At 41.4% G+C, this 20,215-nt stretch overlaps 1 long non-coding RNA gene across 3 annotated transcripts; it reads left to right on the top strand.

The window, feature by feature from the left end:
• The first annotated feature begins 1,533 nt into the window (after window positions 1-1,533).
• Window positions 1,534-19,886, top strand: LOC128850535 (uncharacterized). 3 transcript variants are annotated; one of them, XR_008447961.1, is made up of 4 exons: window positions 1,534-1,843; window positions 6,597-6,761; window positions 11,364-11,442; window positions 19,644-19,886. It is a non-coding gene; the product is annotated as an uncharacterized LOC128850535 (long non-coding RNA). The 3 variants fall into 3 exon arrangements; XR_008447962.1 differs by lacking the exon at window positions 19,644-19,886 and adding an exon at window positions 13,164-17,726; XR_008447963.1 differs by lacking the exon at window positions 6,597-6,761.
• The last annotated feature ends 329 nt before the right edge of the window (window positions 19,887-20,215 follow it).

The raw sequence follows: 20,215 nt of genomic DNA, 5'->3' as shown, positions 1-20,215 counted from the left end.
ATGAGCTCTTAGGAAAAAATTCTTCATTTTGATGGTGGTAAGGCCCTGGCCCAGTTTGCCCAGAGAAGTTGCGGCTGCTCCATACCTGAAGGTGTCCAAGGCCAGGCTGCATGAGGCTGTGAGCAACCTGATCCAGTGAAAGGTGTTTCTGCCCAGGTTGGATGGGATTTGAGGTCCCTTCCAACCCAAACCATTCTATGATTCTATTATTCTATGAAACAGCAACCTTATCACATGGTGCCTTTCCACAGCAAATGTCTTTTTTTATTTTCTGTTGTGGGCTATAATCGTTTCTGTCCCTGATTTACTCACCATATCATGCAGATTAAATGCATTAGAAATGCCAAAGGTGGTCCATAAAGTTTAAGGAAGAAATTGAGGTATTTTTTTCTTTACCAAAATGCAGGAATTTAAATTTGACTGTTATGTTAATCTTAGATTTTATACATTTACAGCAGAAGCCTGAATATATGGTGAACGATATGTTTACAAACAGTATAAGATAAATTTCTGTTCAGGCCTTTTCCATATATCTTCCAAACACCTTTGGGTTTTATATCATTTTAAGGGAAAAAAATATGCAGGGTATGGTGGAATTTCTGCTGCCAACTTTATTATAATACTTGCCCAGAGACAGACAATCTTACCAGACTTTAAGATGAAACTCACAAAGAGCCGAATTCAATAGGATACAAAGGTGTACCAGTTTGCTCTGATGCCTGAGAAGTTAGGCACACAAGTTCTACCAGTTAATGGGGACCGCTGCTGCTAAACGTAAGCAGGAACAGAATCAATTTTTCTCTGTCTGTTTTGGATGTACTGCGGAAAAGAACATTCTTCCAAGTAAGAAATTCTCTTTCTCTATGGTCTTAACAGAAGATACAGAAAAATATTTTATCCAGTGCCTGAATTATTTGGCCATCTGTAAGCATTCATGTTATTTTCAGGCTCTAAAACTCCTCAGCTACCATCAAGGTTATCAAGTCAAAACTAAAATCCTAGAACCTTCATCTGAAAAGAAAAGGTAAACTTTATGTATCTTTTAATGGTCAGGGACTTCAAATTTTCTGATAAACAGCAGATTCTTTGCAAGCAAAAAGAGTATTTTCTCTTTAACAATTCTGATGTAATTTGTTGCCAGAACATTGATAGTTGGGACTTGGCAAACAATCTCTACCCTAATTTTCCTCTGCTTGGAAATTTAAAACACCTTTAGTTCACCAGAAGATAACAAAGGTTGTGAAGTCTCTCTAGCTTGGAGATGATCAGGCCACTGCTGTTTTGTAACTAGACTTTGCTGACTTTGAATAACAGAGCTTAACAAGAAAAATCAATACATTAAAGAATAAATCTGCAAATGCTTTGCAATCATGCAACGTTAAGCAAACTTCAGGCAAACAAGCATGTGTGGTATTCAAATTTCCATTAGTCACTTAGAGTGGAAAAACTGACGCGATTGTCAATTAGTGGGATGGGAGATTCAGCTTATTTAACCAAGAAACCACAGTGCAGTGTTAGGCTCCTTAGTAAAAACAAATGCCTCATTACAAAAGGACTTCACTATTTCTTGTGTTTATATAAGATCAGTCATCATTCAGGTACTGGAAAGCTATAAAAATTATATACATCTGGATTTTACCAAAGATAGGTCCTACCCCTCCTCTTCAAGTTTTCATCATTTCTGGCAGGCCTGTACCGCACAGAAAGTTAATGATGAGCTAATACCTTCCTAAACTGTCTGTTTAAGAAATACAGAAGACAACGCTGAGCATCTCCCTGCTGCTTCAGCGCATCAGCCTCGTTTTTCTTTCTGGTCAATGAATGATCTGCTGCTTCTCAAACTGTGAGTCAAAATAGATGCTTTTGCCTTTTACCAGTATTTGGGGAACTAGTGTCAGCATGTATCTTATGTGAGAAGGGCTCAAGGACCAGGGCGTTTTGATGCATAGTAAAGTATTTTACTTTTCTTTTAAGGAGTTTTCTCTGAATTTTGTCAGGTTAGGGTCACTGTTTTACACCCACAAATGGTTTCTGTAGAAGCTCATGGGAGCAAGCAAATGCTAGCTAGGAAATATAATTCTAGATAGTTCTGTCCCTATGCTCTTCACCAAGGAAATGGTGACTGAGGGTGATTTAAGATCAAACAGCTCTTGTTTGGAAAAAGCTGTTAAACACTAATTCGTCAGAATTAATTCTACTGATTCTGATAGGTTGTGTAGCACCATGTCACAGCTTTTTGAAATTAAGTTATAATTATCATTTTATAGAGACTCAGTTCTTGCAAAAGCTAGGATCAGGCTAGTACCATCCTTGACACAGCAATGGGTGAAACATATTAAAATAAGTGCTTTTCCAGATGCAGCTATGTCTTGCTTTGTGCTGTCTTCTTCATGGCTATCCTGCAGGACAATGAATAGCTCAAACAGAAGATAGTGTATGTGTCACTGAGGCCAGACAATTTTATTTTCAAGGTGAAGAATCAGGAGAAAGAACAGTCTGACCTTGTGGAATCTTATCAAGAAAGATGTCTAATGCTGTTGGAGTTTCTTTACAGACAGGGTGATGAAGAACTGGCGGAAGCTGCATGGGGAACTGTGGAGTCCCCAACTCGGGAGGGATTCAAAAACCATGACCATGTGGCTGTAGCATTTTGGGACATGGTTTGGCATGGGGATGTTGGGATGATAGTTGGAATGGATGAGCTTACAAGTCCTTGCCAACCTCAAAGACTCCACGAAATAAGAGGTGCCTGTTAAATGATCTATCCCTTTGCAAAGCACAGTGTCTATGGATGTAGTCAATAGAATGCTGTGAATTAGATCATCTGTGTTCAGCCTAAATTGTTTTTAGGTTTTTGTTTTGAATTTAAGTTCTTAAATGGATTGACTCCGATGGCAAGTGTCAAAATAAAGAAAACTGGTACCAACAACTGTCATGGCCTTCAGCATTTCCAGTTGTTCTGAATTATTTTAAGCAGTGAGTCACAGTCCTTGCACTGGCATGCTCTGCCCAAGAGCCTCTGTTCTTTGGGGACCACATATGTGGTTTATTACTGCTTTCAGTCCCACCGCAGTCAGTAACTCCCAGACATGGAGAAGCTGTTGAGGTGCCTGGAACCAAACCTGCATGACTGGAATCCTCATGCTCTAGGCAAAGGCAGCTCAATGCTCTGCTCCTCTGCTGCCCTGCTCCAGTAAGGAAGCAAAGGGAAAGCAGAGGTGGCTGTCCCACGAGCATTCCCATGCTTGCTGTGGACTTTGCCATGTGAGTAGCTGCGAATACTCTGTTGAAAAATGGCAACAATGGTGTACACAGGGAGGGAGAAGCACAGAGCAAGTAGAGGTGTGTATGCAGCTGTGTATTAGGGATAGTTTAGCCACAATGGCACCTTTCAGCCCAAAGAATCTTAAGCAATCCAAACCCCATGCTTGCAAGCATGGTTTAGGCTGTATCACCTTCCATTGGAGTCACATCAATATAGCCTTGAGTGTGGAGAGCCATCAGAAAATACAAGATGTTCAGTTGCACCCTTTTGCCCAGCATAGGCTGTATTCATTTGACTTGAAAGCATGGTAGAAACCATTAGTACCACTGGTAAAATCGGGATCAGAGCTGTCACGTTACAGCAGGCAAGAAGTTGATTTCTAGAAAGAAGAGGAGCAGAAGGATCTGTAATGACAGCAGGGTAACTTTAGCTTGGAAGGCAGTTCTTTGAGCTACTCTTAAGGGGTTGCTGCTTGGACACCTCTTACTGGAAATTTCCTTTAATGACTACACTGAAAAAAACAGAAACACCATGAAGAAACTTAATGAACCCTCCTAAAACCCGCCTGAAACCCCAGTAACTTTAAGTGCCCCCTCTCAAAGTTTACAGGCATTGTCCATATGGGAAAAGGTATGACTGAGAGCTGGAAGAAGGCACATCAATGTAAGCAGTGTAGGTTGTGCAGATCCCCAGAAGCATGCATCATCCCAATGTGATGTGTAGGGTCCAGGCCACACTCAGGAAGTATAGAATCATAGAGTTGAAGAACAGTTTGGGCTAGAAGGGACCTTAAAGACCATATAGTCCCAACCCCCTGCCATGGGCAGGGACACCTCCCACCAGACCAGGGCGCTCAAAGCCCCATCCAGCCTGGCCTTGGACTCCTCCAGGGAGGGGGCAGCCATAGGTTCCCTGGGCAACATCTGCTAGTGCTTCCCCACCCCTACCATGAAAAATTTCTTCCTAATGTCTAGTCTAAAACTTCCCTCCTCCAATTGTAAGCCATTCCGCACACCTCCCAGCCCTCTCCATCCTATCACTCCATGCCCTTGTAAAAAGTCCCTCCCCAGCTTTCCTGCAGCCCCTTCAGGTACTGGAAGCTCCTCTAAGGTCTTTCCAGAGACTTGACTTCTCCAGGCTGAGCAGCCCCAGCTCTCTCAGCCTGTCCTCATAGCAGAGGTGCTCGAGCACTCAGACCATCTTTGTCTGTGGGAGCACTCCAACAGTCACATATCCTTCCTAAGTTGGGGATTCATAGAATCATAGAATAGCTAGAGTTGGAAGGGACCTTAAATATTGTAAACTGCCTCTGGATCTATGCCCTCCACTGGCCGCAGTGCGATGGGGGGAGCTGGGGATTCACAACTGCCTCCTCTCACAGGTGCTGCAGCAGTGTGTGTTGCACTAGAAAAGAAAAGGTCCTCAGTCACTGGTTGGCCTGGGCAAGGGTGCAGGAAATGCCAAGGGCACTCAAAAAGGAAAACCTTCCAGCTCCCCAGGGCCAGGTTTCCTGCACAGCTCACCTCTGCTGCTCTAAGCACATCTGCTACATGTCCTGGTTTCCTGTAGATGGTTGGGTTTGGGAAGATCTTCCAACATGACTGAGCTTGAACACAAGGCCAGCCTTGCAAGCTGCTCAGCTGGAGTGAGGGCATGATCCATCTGAGTGGAACTCGTTACCCATATCTAAGCAGTGCGGGGTGTCTGGTCATAACCCATTACTAAGTGACGATGGAACCCACGGCTCAGGGATGTCAGTGTGGGCCATCCTGGCCCATGATGATTGCCCCAGCAGTGCTGCAGCCCCAGGACATGCATCTTGGATTACTGCAATACCACTGACTCCTCCATCCCCCGGTCTTGTGCCTTATGACATTCATCTTTCATGCCAGTTACTGAGGCTTCAGCCATGTCTTCCCAGAGCCCTGCCAGGTCACTCTGGCCACAGCAGACATCTCCAGGCACATGGGGCAAGAGTGTTAACTTGCTAACACCTCATGCCTCCCTGGGAGGCTGCAGGACAAAGTGCCGCAGGCTCTGCCCGCACCCCAGCCCTGCTGACCAGTCCTCTGGGCTCCCTCCATGGCAGCACTTGGCTGGGTGTCAGGGGTTCTCTCCTCTTGTCCCTCCTGTCCAGGGTGAGAGTAGATGGGCAAGGGTGATCTCCCCTGCTCAGAACCCATCAGGCCTCATCCAGACCCTCAGTCCTCTTTGGGGTTCCAGACAGGAGAAGCAGTGACAAAGCCAAGGGGCTGCAAGGCCACAGGGAGTGTCGGATTAAGTATTTTCCCTGAGTGGGAAGGGTCTGTGAGGCTTGGCTGGTTCAGCACAGAGCACAGAAGTGCTTGGGGCACATCACAGCACACCCCTTTTCCAGGTGAAAAAGGACCTGGGGGTGCTGTTTGACAGCTGCTGAACATGAGCCTGCAGTGGCCCAGAAGGCCAACATGGTTTGGATCAGCCATGGTGTGGCCAGAAGGAGTAGGGAAGGGGTTGCTCCCTGGACTTGCCACTGGTGAGGCCACACCTCAAACCTTAGATTCAATTTGGGCTCCTCACTACAAGAAAGACATTGAAGGGCTGAAGCATGTCCAGAGAAGAGAACTTAGGTGGGGAAGGGTTCTGGGAGTGGCTGAGGGACCTGGGGCTGTTTAGCCTGGAGAAAGGGAGGCTGAGGGGACTCTCTGCAACTCCTGGAGAGGAGGTTGTGGTGAGGTGGGTATTGGTCTTTTCTCCAAAGTTACAAGTGACGGAGATTGGCCTGAGGCCTTAATGTAGGCAAGAGCTATTCACTGCCCTTTGTCTGGATGGAGGTACAAGGGTGTTACTAGACACTGACCATAAATGAGTCATAAGACGCTCTTTAGATATCTGCAGTTTATTTAACACTGACTGCTCTCTGCACTGATGCTTTGACTGAGGGAAAACCTCCTCTGGGTGAAAAGTGATTTCTGGTTGGATTGGTCATTCTTCTCTGCACTGAGAGCTGAAAGCAGGCTGGGAAAGGGGGGACCTCTTACCAGCAAAATCCCAATGGCAAACAGTCAGGTTGTACCTCCTTGCTCATCTGGGGTGGCTCACATCATCTCCTATACCAACAGGCCTGTTCCTTCATTGTTTTACAAATCACAAGTCCTGTTCCTGACACCGACAGCCAGGAGTTGTTTTTTGGAAGAGTTAACTTGGCGGCCATCCTTGCAGAAGAATGTAAAACTAACTATCTTTGGTGTGCAGGCAGCTTGCTTCTATCAAAAGTGCTGGAAATAATTGAGGAAGACACAACAAACGTCTATCATGAACAAAATCCAAGTATCCTACTGTCTGCCCTCAGGTTCTGCCTTCATCTGCATTTGAAAAGGAACACCTGTAATCCTGGAAAGAATCTTGTGAGGCTATGAAGTCCAAGATCAAACCTGTAATATGCCTGTCTGTGGAACTTCATGGAGTCCTGGCTGATACACATCTCTGAGTAGAGCACTGTTCCTTCCTCAGAAGGGTAAAGGCAAGCATATATCATTATGTCATTTCTTCTTCATCAAACTCCTTCTCTCAAAAGAAGATGATGATGATGATTGCCTAATGCCAAACAAAGATCAGGGCCAAATTAAACTGGTTTTCTCTTATTTCCTAAATTCTCTTAAGTGAATTAAGAAAAAAGATATTTTAACATAATCCATTTAGTGTACCAAAAGGAGAGAATTAGTATATTGTGATGCAGTTGATCTTTTTTTTGGCCAAAAAAAGGATGATAGGTGATAGTTTTTTAATTGTTTCCGGCTTTTTTCTTACATTACCAAATGACTCAATGCAACTAGCATTAAAAGCTATTGGCTGATGCCTTCATATTTCATCTGAAATACAGCACAGAGTTAACTGCGCATCTGCAGCAGTAGGATGTGCCAATTGTCTGCCAAATGGCTTGCATAGTTGAAAGACTCCACATAATTTTGCTGACATTCTGTATGTAGGTGTTTGCAAAATAGCTTTTCAAATGCAAATAAAATCAAGAAACATGACAAAATTATACGCTGTCCCTCAAAGGTGGTGATTTTTTTTCTTCTTTTGCTTGTTTTAAAGACTATATGATAATCATACCTCTAAGAATGAAGTAAGTTCTGAGTGCTGGTTTCTGCTCTCCTGATAGCTTTTCTCTTTTGACTTCTACCGAGATTTGCATAATCTGTCAGACCCTTTTGGAGAGGCCTTTGTCTCTCCTTCAAGAGGACTCCTGTTTATCTGCAGTGCGGTGATATGGGTGTCTCCTTCCTCTCTTATCTCCTCTTCCTCTCTTATCTTGTAAGACACTTTGGTCCTGCTAGCAGCTAGCTTAAGTTTACTACAGTTGGATCAGATTTGCCCAGTAAAGTTGGATCAGCATCATTTGAGAACACTGAATTCCTGATTGGTTATATGCACTGTTATTATACTGAGAGCTGGTTTCCTTCTCAGCCAAACCATTTCTCTCAGTCTTGCGGAAATCAGGCTCCTCATCAATGTGGAAAGTCTGGCTAGACAGAACCAATGTGAGAACACAGCTGGAAAATAGTCATTATAGTGGAGACAGTCTGAACAGAGGAAAAAATTACTTGGAGAATCAGAGATTTATTTCATTTGGTTATACCTGAAAGCTTTGGGGAAACAAAGTCCTCCCTCATGCAAAAGATTTTGTTCACTTCCAACTGGTTCTAGCAAAATTAATTTTGGATTAAATTATCTTCCCAGGTCTGTGAGTGAAGGTGGGAATTGGCATATTCCCATATGGAAAGGAACTCCAGTGTTTCCCCGTTGAATTCTTAATTAACTCCTTGCAGACATTGCTTAAGGAGAAATTTTGAATGAGGTGAGATTGGGCAGAGGATGGGAGCAACTATTATCTCTGGCCTTAATTGTTACCAAACAGCATCAGTTACCATAGACTTCTCTCCTGTGGGAAGTGGTCAACCTATTTTTATTTAATTCCTATTCCTTCCCATGAGTAATGCACCATGGACTTCAAACAGCAAGAAAACTTGTACAAGTTACCTAATAAAACTCGCTTTGCGGGAAAATCTGAGGAGTTGGCTCATTATCTTTTCCCCTACTCAAGCTTCTAAAAAGAGCAGACTGTGGAAAGAGAGTCATATTCTTACGATATTTGTCCATTTATATGAACTATATGGCCACAAGTGTTCAAAAGAAAGATGAATAATTCCACCTAGCTAGGGTGCATGAAGAATGTGAGTAAGATTTTCTTTGTGGCTATGACAGTGGGCTTTGATTATATGGTTTCTCTTGATGAGTGACACTGGGGAAATGGGTGGTTTTACACAAACAAAAACTGTGCAAAGCAGTGAGCTCCATCTTCGACCACTACAGCATGCAATGCACTCACTAGCAGCCTTGTGTTGGAGGACAAATCTTATCTTGAGATGAGAAAACTGAATATCTGCAGTGTGGTCCAAGTAACATGGAAGAAACCTGACAGAATAGCTTGTGAAATCCATGGGGGAGATCCTGATATCTCTGTATATCTCTTGATACCTGCTATTTGCAGCTATTTTTGAAAACCTACGGAGAACTGGAGAATGATGGAAGGATGAAATAAAGGAAAAATCTGCTGTCCACCTTATTTAATTAGTAAAGAAGAAAAAAGCAGATAGCAAACTGTCTTACAGCTGATGAAAAATTTCTGTAGAAATTTGGGAAAAATGGAGCAGATTTTTTAAGAATCTCGAAGAAAATATGGAGCTGAGAAACAGCCAACATAGTGTTGTCAAGAACAAATCATGTCTGACCAATTTAATTTCCATCTTTGAAACTGAGAGCTTTCTTAGCAGATAGCAGCAGCAAATATTGCAGATTCTGCTTTTAGTACAAAATTATATTGCTTCTCCTGATGCTATTTTGGTGAGGAGGCATGGTCAGCTGTGTGTGCTGAAAGCTCATTGCAATACTAGTTGGAAAAATGTTCTTAGAGTTCAGTGGCTTAAAGTCACTGAATGCGACCTGTGCGTGGTTCTCATCAAAACTTGGTATCAATGATTGGATGATGAAATAAGAGTCGAATCATTGAATTTAGAGGTAACATTAAGCTGGAAGAGAATGAGAATGTGTAGACAGGCTTAGAGCTAATATTGATCTTGACAAGCATGTGAATACAAGTAAACAAGGACAAGTGCAGGGCACCACATCTCAGTAGGAACCAGCATTTTTTCAAACACAGAACAAAAAGTCACTGTGAGTAAGAAAATTTTTGTAAAAGGGGACCCAGGAATGAGCTGACAATGCAGTCTCACAGCCCAGAAGGCCAACTTTGTCCTGGGCTACATCAAAAGAAATGTGGCCAGCAGGTTGAAGTAGGTTGTTCCCATCCTCTACTCCCGCCTCGTGAGACCCCACCTGGACTGCTGTAACCAGTTCTAGAACCCCCAGCGTAAGAAGGACATAGAACTGTTGGAATGAGTGCAGAGGACACCAAGATTATCAGAGTGCTGAAGGCCCTCTTCTGTAAGGACAGAATGAGAGAGTTGAGGTTGTTCAGCCTGGAGAAGAGAAGGCTCCAAGGAGACCTTATAATGACCTTCCAGTACCCAAAGAGGGGCGTGCAAAAAAGCTGGAGAGGGACATTTTACAAGGACATGGAGTGACAAGATGAGGAGAAATGGCTTCTTGATGGAAGATTTAGATTTGACACAATGAGAGTGGTGAGGTCCTGGCCAGGTTGCCCAGGGAAGTCGTGGCTGCCCGATCCCTGGAAGTGTTCAAGACCAAGTTGGAAGGAGCCTTGAGAAACCTGATCCAGTGGGAGGTGTTCCTGCCCATACCAGAGGGGCTGGACCTGGATGGGCTTTAAGGTCCTTTCCAACCTAAACTATTCTATGATTCTATGAATGACTATGGTGCACAGGTTGCTGAGTCACTAGTGCCGTTTGGGTAAGAAAGTACACACTCCTCTGGGATTGCAATCAGAAGATAGCCTGTGAAAGTAAGGTGAAAAAACCTTTCTTCTTCATTGTTCCATGCTGCAAGGTTTCCCTGGGAGTGCTGTAGTTTTGATACCATGCATGGGGGGGAAAACATTTGGAGAGAATCAAATAAATAGAAACCTGGTTAAAGATCTTGAGAGGAAACATAAAAGTTGTTTACATTTACCTAGCCCAGAGAAAGTATGCCTCCTCCTAATACATTGAAACCTAAGAGCTGCAAAAGCCAGACACTGTCTGTTCTATATAGATGAGAAATACCTCACAGAACAATGAGTTTAACTTGCAAAAAAAAGGAACATTAATTACTAGCTAATTTTTTTCCTTAGGGATAAGGAAGTAGTAAGCATGGAAGTTGTGGAGCACTGATAGGTAGCACGCTGTAGTTGTGAAGAACAGGTTAGGGAAAAGTTCAGGAATTACGTGTGTGATTGATCAGTAAGAAGGATGCTTCAGTAAGAAGGATGGAAGATGTCTTCATCAGGTTTCTTCAGATCTTCTGGTCTGTAGCATTGACCAGTACTCACAAAAACTCTTGACGAAAGCTTCAAATTGATCTGCAAGCCTCAATGCAGGGCTGTAGATCAGTACTGTGGCAGCTGTGTGACCTATAAAATGAACCTGGATTGTAGGTTAAAATGTGTTCTTTTAATCCTTTTGTGTTCTACTGTCATGCAGAACAAGTAGTTTGTCTCTTTTCACGGTTTTCAGGCTAACTCCAGGTGCCTAAGCAGAGATGTGTAGTTGGTAGCCAAAACTCATGCTGAATTAATGTGAAATATTGAAATATTGTGGTCTGGATGCTGAAGTACGCAGAACTGTAAAAGAATGGCAGGGGCAGCCTTTTTGTGTAACATTCACCCCTTTTAAAAGTAGCAGTTAGTGAGAAACAAATAATCCTTAATTTATCATGGAATTGTTTACTTTAGATCAATCATCCATACACAGATGATTCAACTACTTATTTCAGTATCCTGGTGGCCGGACTTCTTTTTCAGTTTTTGAATTGCATCTCGTTGTTTTTCAGAGCACAAACAATGGGAATGGAAACTTGCTTAAGCTGTGATTACAAACATTGCTATTTTCTGCACTTTATTCATCTCCCTAACAATTCTGAATGTTTACTGTCTCTGCAGATGAACAGATAAATGTGCACTACTTTCATTGGAAAGCAACAGGATTTTGCTGTTTGTGTCTGCATATATTCCTCTCAAGGTAATCTTTCCAGTCTAATATGCAGCTTATCAGATTTTTCTTCATGTAGAGGAAGTATGCATGTATGAAAAAAAAATGCTACTGAAAAAACAACCACAGAGAATGTGAACGATGTACACGTAAAAGCTGACACTGTTAAGTTACTGCTTCCCTTTAGTGTTATCCGCATTGCCCATAAAAAGCCATAGAAATTTTGACATTCAAGCATTTTGTTAGCAGAAATGATCTGCTCTTGCTTTTCTAAAGAATTAATGGTCACAGCTGAGAAAATTATTATCTCCTGGTATGTATTTAACGCAAAAATATTGGCAGATAAAATAAATCACCAGTAGGGAATACAGGTAAAGAAAAACCATTGCATGCATGTGTGTTTAAAAAATAAAACCTAAACTCCACTAACACGAGTCAACCTAAATTAGAACAGATCTAAAGAATTCAAGAGAACCAGTACCACTAGTAAAGTTGCATTTTATGACTCAGATTTCCAGCCTTTCTTCCTTGGCTAAATGGTGAGATGCAATTACATAAAAACTTTTCTTCCATAAGGAATTAGCCTAGGAGAGATTTTTAAAATAATAAAATACAGGATATTTCAGAATATTAATATTCCTGTGCAGAATTTTTTAAGACTTTGTGTATATGTCTTTTAGTTTTCAATGCCATGGTATTAAGACAATAAATTAAGATAAATTGCTGTGGACATGCAAATATAAAAATATTAATATATTTTCATGTAATCACAATACTTAAAGTATAATTTAGATTACTAGACAAAATTTAAATCTGTTTCCACATTCTTCTACATACTGCAGCACCCATAGTGTCCATTTGAAATTGCTGTGCTATATAGTCTGAAGGGAAAATGAAGACCAACCAAGTCTTCCAAAACAAATTATTTATTGACATCGGGGTTACTATTTTTATTCTGCTTTCCTTTGTCATAAAATGCTGAAAATATTTGTGAAGAAAGATTTGTAGGCTTACTTGTAAATACCTGACAGAATTCCAGCACATATTCTTCCCTGACTTGTGTTGATTTTTCTTAACCAGAAAGCTCAGAAACTGTCTGGTGAAGTTACTTTCCCCATTCCTACACACCAGTTTGATTTAGTACAGTCATTTCATTAAAACAGTCACTTCAAGAACTCTTCACAATCAAGAGATTGTACGTACAAAATCATTGTAATTTAGAGAAAACAGAGTAGCCTTTGCTTGCTTTCTAGTATGCTTCCTCACATGCGAATTTTAACATAGACGTTTGTCATCATGCTTACAGAAGCACTAGTAACAACATTTTTAAGACATTGTTCCATGGTACCACTTTATTTCAGGAATAGAAGTTTTTTCAACTTCAAATGAATATAAAATTGAGTAGTTTACGAAAAAATGACACACATTCATAGCACTGCAGTCCGGGATTTCCACTGAATTAATGACATCAGTGTTTCTTCTGATTCAATTTTATTGACACAAAACTGTCTATACATACAAATCTGCAGCATGAGGGCATCTCTCTTTCTTCCAATGTATCTATAGATGTCTGCATTATAAACATAAATACATAATCCTCCTTGCCTCCAGCTTAAATCCCATGGCATTTTGAGTTTTAAAGGTTAATTGTGCATTTTGCAAGCAAATGTTCTGTTATTCATATAAAACTTGCTTTTCAGTAGTGGATATAATCAGACTTAAAGTGCATAACTTTGCCTCTTTCTTTTCAGTATTCCCAGACCTGTGGACGTTATTTCCCTCTACCATCCCGCTGAGTTTATGACATGGTCCTAAGTAATGTGTCAGTGTTACAGCAGCCACTGAGTTGTACAAGGAGGGAAGAACGGTCCACTCCACCTGCAATGAGAGCTGCTGTTTTTGTGTGCTCTCTCAAAAAGATTAATTCAATGCTGTGAAATCAAAACGTGTTGAGAGACTGTTCCTAGGCAAACAGCTGCTGCGTTAGATTTTCATCATTGCAGGACTGATGAGATTTACTTTGGGCTGCTTTTTTTTTTTCCATTGGCACTGCACTCCAGCGATAAGGATTCTTGTCTTTCTGCTAGTTATATTTTAACTTACCTGTTGGTTTTCTTATTTGAGAAGTTAAGCGGAGCAGACTTTGGGGGAAGGTCGGAAGTAACTTTGCAGTGCTACTTCAAAGACACTTCTGCTGTTGAACACCCAATCCACTGATGGCTATAGCACTTTAATGCATGTAATTACCTTAAGTAACGTAGAGAAATTAATTAACAGATGTTCTGGGTACTTTACTGAGTTCAAGTGGTCTCTTTCTACAGATTCATAAATGCATGGTAGAACTCAGCACCTCCCTTGCAAGGCAGGGCCAGCACCCCAGCAGTGGCTGTATTAGCTGGGAAACTATTTATAGATCTTTGGCTATTTAGGTAATTGAAGCTTTTCCCACTTTCAGCTAATGCAGTCTCTGTTGTATAACTCGGCTGGCGACCAGCTTGGTGCAAGGGACAGAGACACAGGAGGCCCCGTGCTGTGCGTGAGGAGAGATAAACAACCGCTTTCAGGTTTGGGGATTTAGTGGCCGTCAAAACAAAGAATTATAGTAAATGCCTGTGTAGGTGGAGGATTTATTAAGTTACTCTAAAAGAGCTGGAATACTGGATCATGTTTACTTACAAGGTTGAAAATGCATTAGTGTTATTAATTTTCTGTGTGTAGTCTGTTACAACCATGCTCAGCACGGCTAACCAAGGAATAGTTGAGTGCCTGGAGAGGACTACTTCAGCCTCTAAGACTGGATGACATTATTTCAACAAGCCACCACTCATGAGAAAGGGCCAGGTCCAAAACAGGAGCTGGATTCTCACCGTGCCCAATATTTCTGCGTGGCTTCATCCTCACTGGCCTTCAAATTTCCAGTTTGAGTGCAAGGCATGTGTAAGAGACATCAGGTAGGGCTGAGTTCCTTGGCACCTAAGTCCAGAATTCAGTGTTCTTCTCTACAGCTGGCCTAAGGAACATGATCAAACAGACATCTAACAAGATAAAGATAGAAAATATTAAATTTTTAAGGATTTTTACTAAGTGCATTAACTACCATGGACATGCCATGCACACGTTCAGTTCCCTCATTGGCATAGACTTTAACGCCATGTATCTTAACTCATAATCTCACTAGCCTTTGTTCTCTCTTTTTTCACAAACAAAATATTTGAGCAGAACAGAATGTTGAGTCATGGAGGTTACTTCAGAAAATGAAAATGGTTTAGCAATCTAAGTTGTATGGTTAGTTTTTGTCTTGAAATCTGAAATAACTCACTTGAAACAAAGGAAAGTACGTTGGCTGGCACTATAATTCCTTTAGCAGCTTCTATGCAAACCAGTAAGTCTTTGGCATGCTATTTGGGCTTTGTCAAATATATGGAAGGCAAAGCTCATGTTTCTTAGAATTTCTTTGGGGTTATTAATAAAAGTCGTAACTAAAATTCCATACCTCTCCCCCAAAATAATTTGGCTAAATTGACTAAAAGTGACTAAATCAGTATCCAAGGGCTTTAGTATTCCAAAGTGACACAGGCAGCAATTTAATAATTCAAGATGAAATAACGTATTTTTCAGTAATTTGAGAGGCAGTTCTAATTAGGTGCTCCTTAATGGGCTTTTTAGTCTGTTCCAGGCAAGCAGATCCTCTTGTAATATTCTGTTCAGAACATATGCAACTCCAGCTTCAAAGAAAAAGCTAAGAATACATACTTCTCCCTTGCAAAACAAAGTCAAGGCTGCCACTTCACTGACCTGTACAAATCCATATTTAGTTAAAAACAGGTAAAATACTGTTTTCAAAGAAAACTTGCCCAGAGACTTAATCACAAATGTCAGTCTTGATCTAAAAGGTGGAGAGTTTTCAAATGCTTTTAAGTCTCCAGATCAGGAAACCAGATGCTTACCCTTCCTTTTGCTCCAAAGCAAACTTTCACTCCCTCTGAAAACTCTAATTACAATATTGATGTGGTAACTCAGGGAGTGCCACTTCAGCTGTGGTGAACATAAATCCAGAAATGACAGTGTTCATAGCGGGAAGTTTATTTTAGTTGGTGCTGGGGTTTGGGATCTCTTCTGTACTTTGTAAATGTGCAAATATGAGTCACCAATCAGTCCATATGGTGATAATAAGCAGGAATTCAGGTGTGTGAGATACTAATATTGGCAAAGAAGCCTTTCCTCTGAAATATAAACCCAGAATACCTACAAGGAAAATAATTTTGGCAGAAAAGAGAGCTGCATTTGTAATGCTGGTTTCAAAAAGCTCATCAGTTTTACAATGAGGATGCAGAAGGGAATATATGAATCTTGGTACAGTAAGATGTTTTTCCTGATCCCTATTGTTTCTTTTCCTTCAGTAATATCCTTCCGAGAAGCATATCCTGCTATTTGGAACAAAAGTGTAGAATGTCTGTCCAAATTCTAAGATTTTCAGAAAAAGAAACAGCCAGACCTGGCAAGCAATAGCTCTGTATGGACAGAAATGTTGTAGCAGATCATGTACTTTTTGATATGGGATTTAGAGCACAGATTTTGTAATCCAGTTTTCACTTCTATACAACTTCGGAAGAAAGTGGAAAGGAACAATTCTGTGTCCTGTGGATTTCTCCACAATGATTTTTTTATCACTGGAAGAAATGTATGTCACAAGAAAATTGTCTTGCATGATAATTTTTCACAGCAGTAGAGACAAAATTATATTACTGTCTAAAGAATAGAATAAAGAATAAAACCAGGAAATAATAAAGAAAGTCTTATGAAAGTTCTCATTTAAACTAAAATTGCAAATTATACAGATTCATGACACTTTGTAAACTGGTGTTTTTCTTAGCTGAAACAACAAAAATACAGGAATATTCTGTAAAACTTGCAAATCCTCAGTTTGCTAAAAGAAAACATGCAGATCCTGAGATAAAATTAATTTAATTCAAAATTTGCTTTTGTTGGAAAACAATAACGAAGGCCAAACTTCAACACAAAAGTTTTGGGGTTCGACTCAGTACTGAAATGTGAGAATGTCTATCAGCACAGCTTGATTTTGTTTTCTTCTTTTTTTTCCCTTTCTGGAGCTTCACTGCATTCACAGTGATGAATATCCCTCTTCAGCAAAGCCATACTGTGTTCCACAGTGCAGACACTTGCAGCTTGCCTGTAAGCAGTGAGTGGGAAAGGAATGTTAACTCTGCCACAGCTCTAGGGAAGGAAAACCCCTCTGTCCTTCCCCAGCTCCTGAGCATTGCCACCCTGAGCTTTATGAAGGATGGGTGGTGAGAGCTAACAGAGCTGTGACTGTATCCCTTCCTCCATCGCTTTTCCTTGGAGGAGAGGTGGTTTGTTTCTACTGCACAGGCTTGTCTCCTGTCCTTGCCCTGTGCCAACACATCACACATGGGCTGTTGCAACCGTCCAGTAAGGAAGGGAGAGCAAAGAGGGCAACTTCTTGTCAGAGTACCCTGAGGCAACACCAGGAGCCTTGTGCAACTGCTGCCTCACATGTACTTTTTCCATGAGTTACTAAGACTTCTCTGTAGCTTTTTTGTTGTTTTTTTTTCCTCTGTGCAGTTATTTTATAATGAAGGTCACGTGAGTCCAAAAAACAATAATAAAATGCGTAGTTTCCCAGTATGTTGTTTCCCAGTAGTGATGACTTCTGGCAATGAGTTTCATATGTCCCAATCTGAAACAAAGGCAGCACAGGAAGAGAGAGTGACTCAGTCTCTGAGTCCCAGAAAGTAAACACTGTCTAACCAGTCTTATCTGGTTTTTAGGAGCTCAAATGAGGCATTTTGCTGGGCCTGGATTTCTTTTGCGTGGGGGTATGTGTTAGGGACAGATGCAGTTTGTGAACTCAGAAAATGGGTTGCTAAATGCTTTTTAGTTGAAAGATTTGAGAGGAACATACCTGCCTCCCCTCAAGGAAACAGCCATATGTTAGGATCTTGGATATTTGTTTTTTTCTCCCAAACAGGTTCCCCATCACTTTTTATGATTGGGTAGGGAAGAGAGGCCGTGGGATATGCATTGGGAAGGAAATTTATGGTGCTGGTCACCCACCGTACAACAGCGCAAATCATCTGCCTAGGGAAGCCACCCCTACCCCTATCTCCATACTAGTCATAGAATCATAGAATAATTAAGGTTGGAAAAGACCAAGTGGTCACCATCAGCCTGACACCACCGTGCCTAATAAACCATGTCCTAAAGTGCCACATCTACACACTTTTTGAACCTCTCCAAGGATGGAGACTCCACCACTGCCCTGGGCAGCCTCTTCCAATGTCTCACCACTCTTTCAGTAAAGAAATTTTTCCTGATATCTAATCTAAACCTCCCCTGGTGCAACTTGAGGCCATTTCCTCTTGTCCTATCACTTGTTACTTGGGAGAAAAGACCAACACTCACACCACCACAACCTCCTTTCAGGGAGGTATAGAGAGTGATAAGGTCTACTCTCAGCTTCCTCTTCTCCAGGCTTAACAGCCTCAGGTCCCTCAGTCACTTCTGATAAAGCTTGTTCTCCACACCCTTCAGCAGCTTCATTGCCCTCCTGTTTCTCTTGAGCCTACAGACTCCCAGTTGTCCAACAGTCCTCTCACTGCATGTGGTAGAGACAAGTGCTGCCATTTCCAGCAGTCTCATGGTCTCTTCCTCACTGAGGGACATCAGACCTCACATTCCCCTGAGTAGCTGCTCTTCAGCCATGGCCCTGCATTGGGGAAGAGAATGCTTCATGCCAGCAGCTCTGTTGAGTGCATACCTCATTGTTTATCCATGCTGCATTCTCCCCTCTCCGCAACTCAGGGTACAGAGATGTATCCCCAGCAGGTAAGCCTGTATCTGCACTTCATCTCTCTGGAGGTCTGTGAAGCTGAGAGAACCAAAGTTGTAGTCCAGCTTCTAATAGCTGTTTCACCTTGGGTGTCAGTCTCTTTTGCCAAGCAGCAAGTGATAAAATGAAAGGAAATGGCCTCAAGTTGCAAGGGGAGGTTTAGACTGGATATTAGAAAAAAGTTCTTTACAGAACAGGTTGTCAAGCACTGGAACAGTCTGCTTAGGGAAGTGATGGAGTCACTACCCCTGGGGGGATTTAAAAGATGTGTAGATGTGGTGCTTAGAGACATGGTTAACTGGTGGACTGGGCAGCGTCAGGTTTACAGTTGGACTCAATGACCCCAAAGTTTTTTCCAGCATAAACAATTCTGTGATTCTGTGATGTCCTGCTGGTAGAGGAATGGCTGTGGAAAAACAAGTGTTGGACATGGTCTTCTTTGAATGTCCTTGGAAGTTCTTGGGAGAACTGACGCACCTCCTTTGCCTGCCAAACAAATCTCTCCAGCGAAGCAGGTGGAGTAAGAGCAAACGGCTCTGCTTCCAGCACTGAAACAATGACCTCAAAATAATGTGGCTGCATGTACTGTGATTATATTTTAATAACACACTGACATGACCTTTGAATGAGTTGTCCTTCCAGTCATCCCAGGAAGATGTTGGCAGTCAGTGTTTTGCACAGCACTTCTCAATGCATGTTGGAAAACACTCCGGTGTTCACTCCATTTCACAGATGGAGAAATCCCCAAACAAGAAATCAAGTAAGTTTTAATGCTGTTAAAGTGGAAGTGCAGAGCCAGGAACTGTGGGTAGCTTTATCTGTTCCAGCAGTTTGACTCAGCATTCTTCAGGCATCAACATTTCCATAGCACCAAAGCATTTAGCACCTACACTTGTGGATTTTCAGCCATTTTTAAGGTACTATCTTCTCAGATTTAGAAACCGAGCTACTAACAAACCTTGTGCTAAATTCTGTGCAATTTATTTAAAAGCCTAAAAATAACTTTCATGGTCAGTGTTCCCTTATCATGTTCAGAGAAACACTAGAGGTAATTCAGAAGTGAGAACATCAGAAATATAATCTACTTAGATAGCAATATGAAGTGAATAAATGCAACTCAGTTATCATGCTCAAACGTCCTTTGCCACTCGGTGCCAGCAGCCTGTGCTGAGTCCCGACTTGATTATGGTCACCATTAAGGTGATTTTGCCCCAACATTAATTTTGTGATATATAGCAAAGGTAACCTGATAATTCTGGGGCTTGCAGGGACATGAAGTTTAAGGGAAGCAGCCATAAGACAGATATAGATATAGATATAAATTTATTTTCTTTATTTGTCTGTTTGCTTGTTTTTACAGTATGGATCAATGGAGAATCTGCTGTGTGGTGTTGCCTGCCTTTTACTTTTTGGCTGCTGCAAATGCACGAGAATTTCAGACTTTTTAATATGAAGAATAAGCATAAGCATATGCATAAGCATAAGCATAAGCAGGAGAAGAAGAAGATCAAGAACAAGAAGAATCACCAGCAACAACAGCTGTAACCATAAAAAATAATAAACAGAAATAAAGCCAATAACAAAGCAAAAATAACAATGATAAAACCAACTGAACAGAAATAATTATATAATAAAATAATAAGATATGGAACAATGAAATAATAAAGCAATAGGAATAAGGAAATGATAAAATAATGGAATAAGGAAATAGTAAAATATGGAGGGAAACATAAAATAATATAATACGAAATAGTAAAATAACACAATAATATAACACGAAATAACAAAACACCAAACCCAGTGGGCTGTTCATGTGGGACCAGCTCTGGGGCTGCTTAGGATGCCACACTGGGAAGCTGCAGGAGCAGGAGAGTCCCCTGAGTCAGCTCTGAGTCACCACCATCCGCAGTAGCCTCCCTGCTGCCCCAAGTA

This window comes from Cuculus canorus, chromosome Z (genome assembly GCF_017976375.1).
Source record: "Cuculus canorus isolate bCucCan1 chromosome Z, bCucCan1.pri, whole genome shotgun sequence".
Taxonomy (NCBI): Eukaryota; Metazoa; Chordata; class Aves; order Cuculiformes; family Cuculidae; genus Cuculus; species Cuculus canorus.
This window is presented reverse-complemented; position numbering and strand designations above follow the sequence as displayed.